This window comes from Sceloporus occidentalis, unplaced genomic scaffold (assembly GCF_023333645.1).
Source record: "Sceloporus occidentalis isolate IW3139 unplaced genomic scaffold, rSceOcc1.0.p SCAF_9, whole genome shotgun sequence".
In the NCBI taxonomy this organism is placed as follows: domain Eukaryota; kingdom Metazoa; phylum Chordata; class Lepidosauria; order Squamata; family Phrynosomatidae; genus Sceloporus; species Sceloporus occidentalis.
This window is the reverse complement of record NW_028316989.1, coordinates 45,955,477-45,971,070: the sequence shown is the minus strand read 5'-3', so window position 1 is coordinate 45,971,070 and position 15,594 is coordinate 45,955,477.

Below are 15,594 nucleotides of genomic sequence, written 5' to 3'. Positions count from 1 at the left end.
CAACGTTCTTCAGAACTGGACAGGCTGGTAATGTCTTCATTCCCTCCCTGCCCTCCCTATGCAGCAGTGCCAAAAAAAGAGAGAACTCTTTTAAATACCATTTCAGTTTTAGAGGAACGCTGCATCTTTTAAAGTCTTTTAAACGGTTTCACAATCACATTCCATCATCTTCTTAGGAGGACTGCAAATGTGTTTTTTTCATGAGTGGCCATGGACCATTGCTTCAAAAGATGTTACAAATAGTGAAACTGAGAGCATAAACTTGTCTTAGATTGCAACTGGACAGTACTGAGCTTGGGTTTATATATTGCAAGGAGAAAAGGAGTTTTGTTCCAAAGAGAAAGAGAAGAAAATGAAAGTTAAAAAAAATTAAGTCTTTGGGCTGATCTCCCCTCCCTTACATCTTGCAAGATAAATTCAAATCAAATTGTGCTGAGACTTGTCATCTGGATGGGGAGGAACAGTCCTCATCTCCATGTTTGTTGATTACAGCCAAGAATGATAAAAGACGTTGATTATGTCAGCATGAATTTGCTATCAGTGACGCAACAGAATTCCAGATCCTAGAACTAATTGAGAGGGCTCACTTAAATGCTAATGGCATCAAAACCCCATTGATGCTCAAGCAACTCCAGCTGAGATCCACCCAGCTGTCGCTCTCCTTTCACATCTTCCCTTGGTCTTCCTTCCAAACTTTTCTCTCTCTCTTTTTTACAGCTTGCACAAGAAAAACTAGCTGATATCTAAAGAGGCACACTGGAGAATTTTGCATATATATATATATATATATATATATATATATATGAAAAGGGGACTCTCTGAACAATTTCTATGGCAATGCAATGTCTTTCCCACCCTGTCGCCTACTCTGGTTGTGCTATCATTTCTGATCTAAGATTAGTGAAGCTATGCAGACAGCGCTCACATCTTTCACTCACTTTTTGGAGGTGAGCGGAGATGACAGATGGGAAGAACTGAAAAGGTGAATTACAGAGAAACCAGAACATCTGAAGTCCTTAAACCCGCTAATCATATGGGAGTATTTTAATTGGTGGATTAAAAATAAAAGGGAAGGAAGGAGAGGGAGAGAGAGAAAGAATATATATATATATATATATATATATATATATATATGGGGAAAGCAAAATCCAACGCTCTTCCCCGATGGCTGTATTTCCTGCAACAGGCTCTAGAAGTTTATTTAGAGGGAATGCTGGACATTGGGAGGGATTGGGGAGTTTCAAAAGGGAGAAGTTTATACATTAGTGCAGCAAGTTGCAAAACACTGTTGATATTCAAATGTTTATTGTGCAAAATCTGGGATAAGCTTCAGCATGAGAGAGCCTTTAAGTGCCTACAACTATTGCTAATTCCCCTCAGCATTGAGGCGGACACAAAAGCCTTAATCCAATTCCACTCCCCCCGATACACACCCCAAAGGGCCTGCGCTATTTTTCTCTCGCATAAACTAACAACACTATCCCATCCCACCGCAAGAGCGGTCAAAGAAAAAAGGGGGCTCTGTGTTTATACTTCAACCAACACTTTGTGTTTCTTGGCTAAGTATGGCGAGAAACTTTTTAAGTGGAACCCGAGGCCCCATGCCATCTTTAGAAAGGAAAATAAGCCGCCCGGGATTGGAAACGGGCGAAAGGTCGGAGAGACGCCAGCCATTCTCTCGGCCGCTATCTGTGCAAAGAAAGTGATTATTTCAGACGCAGCATTCTTGCAGATATGAACATTTTTTTGGAGGGACCCAAAATAACAATTTGTTTCAGACGTTGCATGACCTCCCACATAGATCCTTTTTTTGGATATATATATAAAAAGGACTTGTATACAAGGTTTTTGTGTTTGTAAAATTAAAAGTAGTTGACCATGTTATTGTCATCAAAATAGAGAATAGGAGCATTAGAAACATTTATTAGAATTACTTGATGTTTTAATTTAATTAAAAAAACTGTATACTTTTTAACACTGTGTTAGCCAGAATCCAAAGGCTTCTGGAATCGTACTTTTTAGGGCAAATCAGCAATGACATTTTCCTCCTGAAACAGCACCCATCTGCCCAAGTTTTAAAAGCTTGCTATGGAAACAACCTAAAACAGATTTTTGGTCTCATAGAAAGGTACCATTGGATGGAGAGGAGAAGAAAATCCAGATCCCATTGTTAATTCTTGACCATTATGTATTAGAGCATCATCTGCAACAAATGCTGAGTAAAAACTTAGGCCTAAATGCAACTATAATTCTATCCAAGACAGAGTCAAACCATCAAATCAGTCCGTGAATGGTAAATCAACACTTATGAAAATCCCATTGAGTAAGTAAGTTTACTCTAGTTAGACCTGGACTGTGAGTTTAGATCACACAAAGCATGCTGACTTAAGCCATGTCTACACTGGTGAGGCTATTCTTTGGGCATCTTGGAGTATCCTGGCCCCACAACTGTCATTAGCTGCCTCCATTCCTCTTGACCACCCACTGCGTCTGCACAGACTACTTGCTTCTGAGGTCAGGATGAGGTGTCCAGCAATGGCCACAGGCTAGACAACTCATTTTGACCTCAGAGCAAATGATCCATGGATACATTGGGCACTCTGGTGGAATACCCATGCACAGGGCTGGAAGGCACAGGAATGGGTGATCTGGAGCAACAGGATCACCTTAGGATCCCTCCAACTTGGAAACAACTTGAAGACACACAACAACAATAGTAGAAAATAGGTTCCATTGAAACAATTCAAAAGAGACAATGGCCAGAGTTCTAGTGGTTTCGTTCTCATTTTAACATAGTTATACCCTGGCACTGGTGCAGAGTGTGCTGGATACCATCCAGGCTGCTCACTAAAATTTGAACCATGCACCCATCCAAACAGGACAACACCAGAATGGGGGTGGAGAATTTGAAGGTTTGAGAAGAAATCAAGTTCCTCTTCTTTGTGTTTTGACTATATGCCTTTAGCATATTGGTTGTGCTCTTCTGATGGCCATAACTGGGCTCTCCAGAGGAAGCAGGGAAGATATTTCTTGCATGAAATTCAAAGATAGTCACTTTCCTATTTTTTTTATAGAATTTTGAATAATGTTTGCAATTTACAACTAGAGAAAAGAAACATGCTTGCCTCCATCTTTATCATAAGAATAGTAACTAGAAGTACCTTCTATCTCCAGGGATTTGGTTGCCTATAGGGACTGACCCTGAGACTCCACTCCAGGGAATTTTCTGTGGTAGCACTGAGCTTGAAGAATAGGTAGGCTTTCTTTCTTACTTCTTCATAGAAGTTCAGTTTGAAAAAATATCCAGTTTTAGTTCAGAAGCTACTTGAGCATCACTGCATTGGGTTTAACTCAAAGTCTGAAAAAGCCCTGAGTCCTGGAGCACCAAACATCAAAGACCGGCCTCAGTGTTAGTCTGAAAACCACAATGTATTTTTGTGTACATAGAGGTTTTGAGTGTGGCTGTGTCTGAGCTGGCCAATAGTGACTCTGGGCATGTTTACACTGGCCAGAATACTCTGGGCTGCTCCTGAAGTATTCTGGCCCGAAAGCTGCTCCGAATTCCACATATTACCTCTTTACTCTGGAGCAAAGTTGGGTGGCTATCTACACAGGTGTCCAACTGTGCCTACTGGCACTGCTACCACTTGTGTGAGTCACTCTGTCAAAGGATAGAAATGATGCATCCAGCTTAGAACATATGGCTGGGTGGCTTGTTGTGACCCCAGAGGGAGCAACTCATGGCAGTAGTGGCAGTGCCATGTGTCACAATGTGAAACATGTGTCGACAGCTTCCCAGTATCACTCCGAACTGCTCTGGGTTTTCCTGGAAAATCTGGAGCAAAATCCATTTAATCCATTTTAGGGTAAAACTTGTCTGGATTTGGTGAAGAACTGGCCTTCACTTGTCCTCATGAAGGCAGTCTGTAGTTTGACATCACTGTTATCTCTCCATCCTATGGAACCCAGTGTGGCACCAGAGCTCTCTGACAGAGAAGGCTAATATCTCACCAAACTACAAATCCCATAATCCCACATCATGGAGTTAAAACTATTAATTTGAAGTCTGAAGTGTAGATGCAGCCAGAGTTAAATTGGAGACCTCAGTGGCTTAAAATATCAAGTCAAAAAAGTTTTGGGAGATGTATATGCTTTCCGCCCCCATTCCTATGGTTTTTAAGAAATCATCTAGACAAGGTCTGGGAATTATAGATCCCTCCAATTGTAAGGAGTTGCAGTCCAAGAACCTCTGGAAGTCTCCATGATTTCCTTTCCTCATCTTGCTTGACAGAAAGTTCCAGAGAACTCTTAACGCTTGTGAACATTATACTGTAAGAATGAATTTACAGTTGATTCTGATAAAGGTATTTTCTACCTGCGCAGTTTGGATTTTGCATTCTCCCCATGGATCAACAAAAATCTCTTTCTCTTTTGGAACTGTTGTGTGAAGGCAATTCAACTGAGATACATTTGGGTGGAGAAAGAAAAGAAAAGAAAATGTTCCCCTATTGACTAGGGACTTGTGGGTGGGTGGGTGGGGGGAGTAAAAATAAATAGAGTTGGCTAATGTACCATTCGTAGTATCTCCTCCCCACACCTCCCCCGGAACTAAGCAATGCAAATTAGATTATATTGTATGTTCCCAAACATGTGACAAAGTTCATTGCCTCACCTCCCTATCCAGAATCTCTTTTCTTTCCCTTTTCTTCACTTCCCAAGTCGCACATGAATACATCTTTTCTCATGGGGGATTCATTTCTAGCACATCACTTTGGATTATGGTGTTGCATTGAGAGAAATTATAAGAGTGATATTTTCTTTGAGTGACACGTCGCCCGGCGTAGTTAACAACTTTAATTATCCTTGTCATTTCCAGAATGAGCAGAGAAGAAATGTACAAAATCAACAGAAGCATGTCAGCTGGTTATTAGTTACCAAAGAGCCTTCCTTTTATTTGCTTTCTCTCAGGTGGAAACCATTCTTTCCATTAAATAGGAAAGTAGTTCAAAAACTTAGGCATGTCACTGTCTTCATGAGATGTAATTGCGCTCATGCCTTCCTGCTCCTCTTTGTGTGTGTGTTCGGGGCATTTACTAACTTCTGATTTTATTTTTCACATCATATCACCTTGGTGTTGATGTCTCAGTTAACTCCTCAGTCCTGCATGCTACCATGATCTGCTTGTCATCCTACAGGGTCCTCTATCAAGGGGAAAGCATGCAACTTTATGTATAAGAAGTTACACACCCAATTTACAATGCCAGTGAATTGTGGTATTGCACAGGCAAACATGCATTTGCAGCCAGACAGAAAATGTGGATCTGCAAATGCAAATGAGCAATGCACAACTGCATGTTCAACTATGCCAAGTACATGCACAGTGGCACTCTTGCATGACCTTACTTCCACACTTTTCCAATGCAAGCATAGCCCATTGGATAAAAATGTCCAACTCCTTTGATAGGTGAACTTAATGCAGACCTATGAAACCACCCGAACTCTGCCCATTGTCTCTTTTGAATTGTTTCAATGGAACGTTTGCCATCTTGACCACACTCTGATGTTGCTTAGACACATGCCTCCCAGTTTTCATCTGTGAAATTTTGGAAGATATGGGGACTATGATGCTTCCTCTCCTGAAGACCACCTGTTGTATTGTTTTCCATAGACAACTGCAGCAGGTCCAGGGGCCACCTTTATGCCTTGAAAACTTCCAGGGGGCACATGGACTACCAAACAAACAGCCCAAAATGAATGGAAGCACAGAAACATCCTTGGCATCCACATACAGCCCCAGGGCTACACTTTGCTCATTCCATTTTAGCACCATTAAAGTTAGTAATGAGTGCCACTTATAATACCAAACCACCTGTGGAAGTGGGAGTATTTCACTGTCAAACAGCTCAGAGTTGATTCAGACTCTGCTTTCTTGTGCTTTGCCTCCATCGGTTGAGGCCAGTCCTGCTCTCTGGAGCAGTGCAAGAAAAGCCTTGTCCCAAAAATGGGGACAGAAGACTTGAAGGTCTCAAGTTTCCTCCCCTCCTCTCCATCCCATCCCACATTGTCCCCTCAAACAGGAAAACAGTCTGAGAAACAAAAAGTGACCCAATAACACACAACTGTGACTGAATGAAGTTTTGAACCTGGGTCTCTGGTCACAGTGTGGCACATCGAATAACATTAACCTCACAGTGGCTTCTAAATATATTTCGAGTAGAGTCGACCCTCCTTATCCAAGGATTTTACATCCACAGATTCAAGCATCCACAGTTTGAAAATATTCAGAAAAAGTATAAATTCCAAATAGCACACTTTGATTTTTCCATTTGATATAAGGGACACCATTTTGCTATGCCATTACATTTAATGGGACTTGAGCATCCACGGATTTTGTTATCCATGGGGATCCTGGGACCAAACCCCAGTAGATAACAAGGTCCCACTGTACTTCTTATATTTTATCACGTGCTTCCACTTGCCATTATGCATTCAGTCCTGGATGGAAGAGATGAACTATTCCAAAGGCCCCAAAAGTAGAGGTCGATGATGCAGAGGATTTGCTCTGGGGTCTAGTCCAAACTTCAAAGAAGCTGTCCAAGGTGCTAAACCCTATCCCTAAAATAAGCCCAGCATCTTGGAGGCCTCTTTTACGGTCTAGACTACACCCGAGAGTGGGTTTACCAACTCCTCATCAGTTCCACCAGACCTCATTGTTGGGTACTCTCTTCTTTCTTCACCCAGTATGAAGGGATTAAAGGTCCCTCTCCTGTTTTGCCTGCAGCTTGAAATAAATTGATCATTTCATAAACCAGGCTGTGTGCAAGACTGATTTTGGTGAACCTTTCAGAAACCTTTGCTGAGTACAAAATGAAGCTCCACTTAGTTTCTGACCACTGGTTTGCATTCTCCCCTTCCTCCCCTTCCTTGGAAATGTGTGTCAGACTCAGATATGTAATAACACCTGCTGACTCCAGCAGCCCCATCGCTTGACATTTTTATGAATCGACGTAAGCTGTCTGTGGTCTCTTTTTCTTCCTTTGCATTTTCTTAACTGATCATTCCCAAATTGCATAAGGGATGCCGATCATTGCTGCTGCTTCTCCCTCCCTCCCACGCTACCATCCCTTTTCTTCTTTGTCCTTGCACTTCATTTAAAGGTTTACATGAAAATTTAGCCTTTTAAAGAGGAAGGCTTGTGTTGTTCTCTGTCGCCCGGTGTGATGTTTGCGGTGAGGAGGAAGGGGGGGTCCCCATATGAGCACTGGAAGTTTGGATTTCATATCAAAGGGTTTATGTCTAATGATTTTAAGTATGGCTGAATTTTATTGCTCCTCCAGTAGGCTAAAACCTTCCACAACTCTTTGACCTCTTCCCAGTCAATCCAATTCCATCTAATGCTGTGTGACTAATATGGTGGATATTTAATCTACTTTTGCTGCTGAAATTACTTTTGAGTTGCAGAGTAGATTTTTCCTCCCTTTTTCGCCTTTGTTGGAGGAGGGCTTGCAATCTCCTCCAGGGAAAAATGCTGATCACAGATTCAAAGTATATTGGACTGCAGGGATGTACATATATTTAGAGTTTGTGAGAGGGGAGAAAAAATAGTTGGGAGTCTTTTCCCCCACTTCAAGTCATTTAATATTTGTGCATCACAAATATACTTGTAAGTGAAGAAATAACTGCATTTTTGGGCACGAAGAACAAAGTGAAAATGAAACCATGCATCAGACATTTTTCTTCATATATTACAGGTGAAGTGGCCAACAACCTTAGCATTCCACAAATACTACAGTAATATAATTAGCTTGAGTTTTAAAAGGACATAAAAATATTTGACATGTAATGTTTCTTCCTAGCCGGGGAAATAGAGGGGGCATAGGACCTGACCATTTATTTATCTGTTTATTTAAATTTGACCTTTCTTCCAATATGGGACCCAAGGCACTCATCATGATCCTTCACACTTTAACCACATTTCAGTAGACTGCATTTTGCTGAATCAAATTAAATAATACTGATTTATTTTAATGGGGCAGGTCTATCTAGCTTTCCAGGCATTTAGATCAGGAGCGGGCAATATATGGCTTTTCAGAGGCAATTGGACTGCAACTCCAACCATCCTTCACCATTGGAAACACTGGCTAGTTTCAGCCTAACAACATCTGGAAGGCCTTGTTCACTCTTGCTCAGGAGCTTGCTGTGTGTGTGTGTGTGTGTGTGTGTGTGTGTGTGGAGTGCAGCCCTGGTGACACATCTGGCCCCAAAGATGTTTTTGTGCCCCCCAGCACCACCAGATTGCCCATACCAACCTTTTTTGTAAGGTCCCCCCCAAAAAGGGAGCATGCATATCTGCTCCTGGAAGCTTTGAGGTGCAAAAATGCATCTTCCAAATAGGGCTGTATTCTTTAACATCATACATAATTGATGAAAGGTCCCCTCCAGCCCATCTACCACTAGACAGTGGGTCAAGAGCAGCCCTAAGTAGAGCTCATTACAACAGTCTAATCAGGAGGTTACTAGCGCATGGACTAGTATGGCTAGGTTATACCTGTTCAGGGGAGGTGGTAACTGGAGCATCAGTTGAAGCTAAGTACTCCAAGCCACAGAGTCTTCTTGGGTCTTCAATGTCTACTTGGGTCTTCAGTGATGACAATGGACCTAGGAGCACTCCAAACGATATACGTGCTTCTTCAGGGGGAGTGCAACTCCATTCAGAATTTGCTATTTACCCAGTTCCTGGAAACTGAGAAAAGTCAATCCACATTTATTCTATCTTATTGGGATTTAGGTTCAGTTTGTTGGCCCTCAACCATCCAGGCATGGATTGGGCACCTGCACAGCCTCAATTGACTCTGATGACAAAGAGAAATAGAGATGAGTGACATCAACCTACTGATGGTACCCCACTCCAAACCCCCTTATGACTTCATGTAGATATTGAATAGCATGGGAAATAAGATGGAGCCTTGTGACACCTCCATGGTTCAATTGTCATGGGGCTGAAGAGGAATCCGCCAATGCTATTGTGTGAAATCAGCTCTCCAGGTAGAAGTGGAACCATTTTACAACAGTGCCTCCTACTCCCATCCCATGGAGCTGGTCCAGTAAGATACCATGATCAATGGTACCAAAAGCCACTGAGAAATCAAGGAAGATCAATAGGATAGCATTCCTGTATTTCCCCTAGAATGCTTCTGGCCCAATAGTTCATGGGACCTTAAAGGACCCTGAGACATAAAAGGGGCCCCAGAACTAGCTGCAGATGTCTGCTGCTGCTCTAGAGATGTTGAGAAAGTTCCTTCTGACATTGTAAGACATAGGACAAGTCGGAGGGAAAGGCGGTTCAGGGAAGCAATGGGATGGGCGCCTGCTTCTTCCAACACTCTTCCTTCAATGTCATGGGAGAAATGTGCAAGGTTTGCATTTTAGTCCATACTTCTAGAGACACAACGTGAAGCGAGACACAGTTGTGCTTTGACAGTTTCACTTTTCTAACTGTGGTCATGCAGCCCAAATTGGCAACAAAAATGTGAATAATACTGAAAACAATATACAAATTTGCATCATATTAAGGAAAACGGTCTACACTTTGTACAAATGCATCCATGGGAAAAAAGAGCCTTTCTTGGGGTGTTAACACCTTTAGGGGGAAAATATGAAGACTAAAACTAATTGCTTTTAATATACATACACTCAATGTACCTACTCTAAATAACTAATTAAAACATTGGGTAAAAGATAGAGCTCCAATGAGTGTAGAACTTTAACTCCCCGTCTTGTAGGTTGCTGTTGTGTGCCTTCAAGTCATTTCTGACTTATAGTGACCCTAAGGCCAACCTACCACAAGGTTTTTATGGCAAGATTTGTTCAGAGGGGTTTCTCCATTGCTGTACCCTGAGGCTGAGAGAGTGTGACTTGCCCAAGGCCACTCCGTTGGTTTCTGTGGCCAAGCAGTTATTCGAACTTGTGTCCTAATCCTACACTCAAACCACAAGAGAGAGAGAGAGAGAGAGAGAGAGAGAGAGAGAGAAATAGAGAAAGGGGAGTTTTTATATGATTATAGCTTCTACATAGTCTACTTGCATTGATACACAAAGCATTTATTACCATGAGATGAAAACGGAGAAGCCTGTGTTCAGGAAACGAGGATGAGTATAAGCATGTTGGGAGTCCTATACTGTTTAAAACCCCTGCTTTATCAGACACATGGAGTAAAGTACCTATGGACAAACATTTATACCCATAAATGAGCAGGTCCCTCTGTGTGAGTGGTAATACAAATGCAAAATGTGTTGGTATGGGGATGAGGTGACATATTCAGCTTTAGCTATGGTCCTTGTGGGACAAAGTTGGATGGAAAGATATTGCCTAAAGCAAAGATGAGTAAATAACCATATGAATGGTGGAAGGATTTCTTGGAATGCAGTGTGAGGCTGGCTGGGGACCAGAGAGAAGTTGTGATAAAATGGGCAAGAGAGCCCTCATGAGGCTGGGGTTTTAACTAGTGTTATAAATGTGTGCCAGGAAACCAATGTCTGTCGATGGACCGCAGTTTGTGGATTATCCCAGTTTTTCTAATTCTCATTCCAATTTCCCATTGAAGCGTTTGTTTTTGTTTTACAGGTACAGCAATTTCTAGAACAGAGAGCACATGGATCAACCTATCAGGCAGGCGTTAAAGATGAGACATCTCTCCGAAAAACAGACTATATCCCCAAAGGGGAGGCAACTCTAGTTCATCATTAACATAAATGTAATCTGCAGCGATATTGCAGTTTGACACCGCTTTAACTGCCATGACTCAACGCTATGGAATTCTGGGATTTGTAGATTGTTGTGGCACCAGAGCTCTATGACACAGAAGGATAAATAGCTCTCAAAACTACAAACATCAGAATGCTATAACATTGATGCAAGGTGGTTAAAGTGGTGTCAAACTCCATTGTTTCCGCAGCGCAGACTAGAGCATAGTTGATTTGGGGGTTGATGTAAACTTTTATTGTCTTATTGTATTTGTATTCCTGTTGTAATCCCACGTTTATCCGTAGGGAGAGGCGGGAAATATAAATAAATCATATTATTATTAGAAAGGTTCAAACTAGGAAGACCGAAGCACCTACTCTGGGCATGAATCAATTAATGCATCAGCATTGGTTTTTCCAATATTCTATTAAAAACAAACAACTAGTTCTTTCCTTCTTCAACATGATGAAATATTCAGATTCAGAGTAAATATTTTAAAAATAGAATATGGGAAATATTTGGCAAAGGTTCTGAAATGAAATTCCCATCCATAAGGATGGTGGAGTCCCCCAGATGTTGTTGACTGCAATTTCCAGCATTCATCATCGTTGGATATACTGGCAAGGGCTGATGGGAACCATTACAAAATGGTCTTACAAAAAAAAGTGGTTTGCGATCTGAATCGATGGATCGACAGCAGAGTGGTTCCCACTACATTTGCCTTGAATGCATTTTTTCCTTGTAAAATAACTCTCTTGGGGTTCACATTCACAAATGAAATGGTTCAAAGTGGACCTGCTCCAGCCGTCCGAAGGGCAAATTTAAATCGATTCCGATCCACATCTGGCTCACACTTGCACAGAATTGATTTATCCAAAAAGTCATGGAAAACATCAGTGTCAAAAAGACGTGGATTAAATGGGTTTAGTGCGTAGCCTCCCTCTCCAAACCGCTTTAGCGAATTGATTCAAATGGGAACCAGGGGCATTTGAACCAGTTCAAACCAATTTGTGATCCAGTTTAAAAGGTAGTGGGACTCAGGCCTGGATGTCCACATGATTACCACTGTTCTCCCTGCTTCTGTCAAAGGATTTCAGTATGATTTTTACTTTGAAATGCATGCATACAAAAATGAGGATAATGGGAACTTTAGTTGAAATTGACCCGTCTTTGGTGATGACTTCAGCTCAGGTTTAACTCCAAGGCCAGTCAAAAGTCTGCCATCCTGGGCTAGATAAACCACTGCTCTGACTCAGCATACGGCAGCCTCATATGTTCAAATTTGATTGAAGTTACCAACAGCAAGCAGAATTTTTTTTAAGCAACGAATTATAGCTACAAGGTAATTTGTCCCTATCTATTTTCTTCCTTGATATCTGACAAGCAAGTTTGTTATTTATACTGTATAAAGACATATTTGTTTAAAAGAAAAAGGAGGAAAAAAACCCCGCACACAATCCTGTTCTAGCACATGACAAAACTGATCCAAAGTGACAACCACCATTTGTGGCTAATTTATAGACAAATGAATTTGGAGCAGGTACATATCAAGGTGTAAAGTGCTATATTATAACAGATTTTCATGCCATATGCATTTGCGTTTACAGTTGATGGCGGGGAAATGATTGAAATGAAATGGGCATTTTGTTTCCAATTTAAAGAAATGCTGTTAACTAAAAGAAATGTATTTCTTTCAGCGTTGCCACTTATAATCAGAAGACAATTCCTTTCCGTTGGCTGTTTGATATATTCAAATTTAATATTAGAGGTTTTTTTTTAAATTAACCTCTTTAATTAGGCACAATTTAATCAATTCTCAGCTGAATATGGAAGCTTGAAGCAAATTATACTTTGGAACATTGTACCAAAAAAAAATCCACTTTCATTTAGACAGGTTCTTCCCAAATTATGGGGCTTCCAGATATGCAAACTATGGGGCTTCCAGACATCTCAGTTGTTGGCCAAGATACTGTACTGAGTTGGTGGAGAGTTATTCAACACCAACTTGTTAATGAACTGTGACATTATGCCAAGGAACATGCAACCAAATGGGCACACTCACCTGCATGGGGAGTCTCAATGTGCATCTATGTACTACATATATCAATGCATGGTGGACCCCATAAGAAGGTCCACTTCTTCAACCTTGAAATGGATATGGACATTCTGCATCAGACAAAAATGTCCAATCACTTGAGTAGGGGATTTCACACTTGTGTAAGGTGGTGTCCCCATTGGCCAAAATACTTCAACACCAGGATGGAATTTTCTGGCCCTGATATGACACCAGGTGGCTGGTTTCACACTTCTGAGGTCAGACAGGGTGCCAAGTCAGCACTGATCAAATGGCTGGGTGCCTTGTTTTACCCTCAGAGTGAGTTAAGGGCTGTACAGATTGGGAGGAAGGGGCAGACAGAGGCTGCCCCTTTCTTCTCCAGACTGTGGCCACGCCAACTAAACAGCGCGGCAATGATGCGTCTGGAAAAAGGAGCCGCAAAATGTGGTTCCTTCCTCTGCTGCTGCCGAGGCCAATATGGCACCCACAGTGCGCAGTAGGGCCCGGGAGCATGCAGTCACTCCACTATCCCGAGTCCTAATTTCAGCTCCAGGCTGGTGCATAGCGCCAGTCTGTACTGGGCCTTATTTGCTTCAGCAGCCACCCCACTTGGCAGCAGAGTGGGATGTACATGCAAACTGCTGCCCAGTTTAGCCTTGGAGGGCTCTGGATCTTCCAGGGTGGTCCAGAGTAACTGATGAATCTTTTAAAATCCATTACAGGGGTTATACCCTGGGTTTCATGCTGAACTGGCCAGATGTCATCTGGGTTGTTTGCACTAGAACTGGGATTTGGGCCATATGTTGTTTGGGCTCCCCACAAAGCCCCAAACACCCCCAAACTGTCACCAAAATGTGGTGCTCCCTTTGTCCCTACAGTCTTTGGCTCCTCCAAAACCTGGAGTGATGTCATGTTGCACCCAAAGCAACACTGTGGCTTACAGGGTGGTTCATGAGAAGAATGGTTGCCCAACTCTGATTTAGGCCTTGCATCCTATGTGGCCTTACTTACATCATGTATGAGAAGATGGCAAGTTGTTCCAGGCGTTATGTTACTTTTTGCTGCACAGCAGTTCCCATTTTGCTAGGGGAATCATTGCACATGAGGACACAGTGTGCATTGGGACACAGTGTGTATCAGGACACATTGTGTAATGGCCATGCTGTTCGGCTACTGTTTGCACATATACAGGCACATCTCTGCTACCCTGTTGAGAGTGCAAACATTGCACAGCAACACAATTCAAAACATGTGACCATAAGGCAGTTCACAGTGACATAACTTCTCCAAAGGATGTAATGATATAACTTTCCAACAGGATGCCAATCCAAATTTTCTGCACAAAAGTTATTTTTGTGCAGAACGTACTGTGTAGACTCACTGAATTTATTGTTGAAAGGCGAGTAAACAAACAGGCACATCCCATGGATTTAATGGCTTTATGGTAGTGGATAGATTAACAATAAGATTCAGGGTCTTATACATATGCTTGTTCCATAAAGAGCGGTGACGCTGATCTCATAGATGAATCATTGAATCCATTATGGAATGGTGAATCAACACATAGGTAAATCCCACTGATTCAATAGGTCTTCTCTGGTGGGGACTAACAATAGGATTCATCCCCTTATATGCAAGCTGGTTCCATAAAGAGCAGTGAAGTTGATCTCATGGAAGAGAAGAGCTCGGGCTTACCATCTCTTTCTCTCTTGTTTAATCACAGTAATCTATGCACGAAATGACATCCATTTCCATAATAAAGACTGGGCACAAAAAAAGGAAGGAGGGGGGAGGTAAATATATGAACGTCTGCTTTGAAAATTTTCCTTGCCAGTGCTGGATTCTTCCTCTCTTTGATGTATTTTGAATATGTGGAATGCATTAGTGCTCTTTAACTTTCCTATTTCCTTACATTTTCGACAGTTAGTGGCAAAGAGCTAGCCACAGCATTTTGTGTTATTTTGGGCGCGGAGCTGTCAAAATGTTTCCTTCAGGGAAGAGATGCTCGTGGGGAGATGATTTCTTTATTCTATTCTATTCTATTCTATTCTATTCTATTCTATTTCAAAAGCCATCTTTTGCTTCTGTGGCCAGCCAGGTGGATCATTTGAATTAAGCATGCAAATCCACCACATTGAAACTTAGAACAGATGGAGACCAGCAACACAGAGTCAAACAGAGCCTAGTCCAGGCTCAAGTATCACATTTGCCACATGTGAGGAAAGGTAGATGGATGTTCAGCCTCACATCAACCAGAGTACTCTCCAAAGCCTGTGGTTGTTGTTGCTGTTTTACCACTGAGTCAACTTTGACTGAATGACAACTGTATGAATGAGAGACTTCCAAGATCCCTGGTCATTGACAGTCCTGCTCAGGTCTTACAAACTGAAGGGCTTCATTGAATCAATCCACCTGTTTTGTGATCTCCCCATTTCCTACTGTCTTAGGTCTAACCTATACTAGTGGCAAATATCAGAATGGATTCCTGTGTCTGCATCCACCCCAGAGATACTTGTCATGGGCCAGGAGCAGCAGGACCATGACTTAGAAAACTGATCTGATAAGGAGGTTGAATAATAATAATAATAATAATGTATTTATTTATTTGTACCCTGCCTCTCCCTGCAGATTGAGGTGTTACATAATACACAGAATTCATAAAATAACCAGTAACATAAATTAAATCCTCTATCCCCATATCCAAATAATCCATAACTTAAATTCCACAAAATTAACACAGCAACAACTTTAAAAATCTTTAAAATCTATTAAAACCATTGGGACATTCATGACAC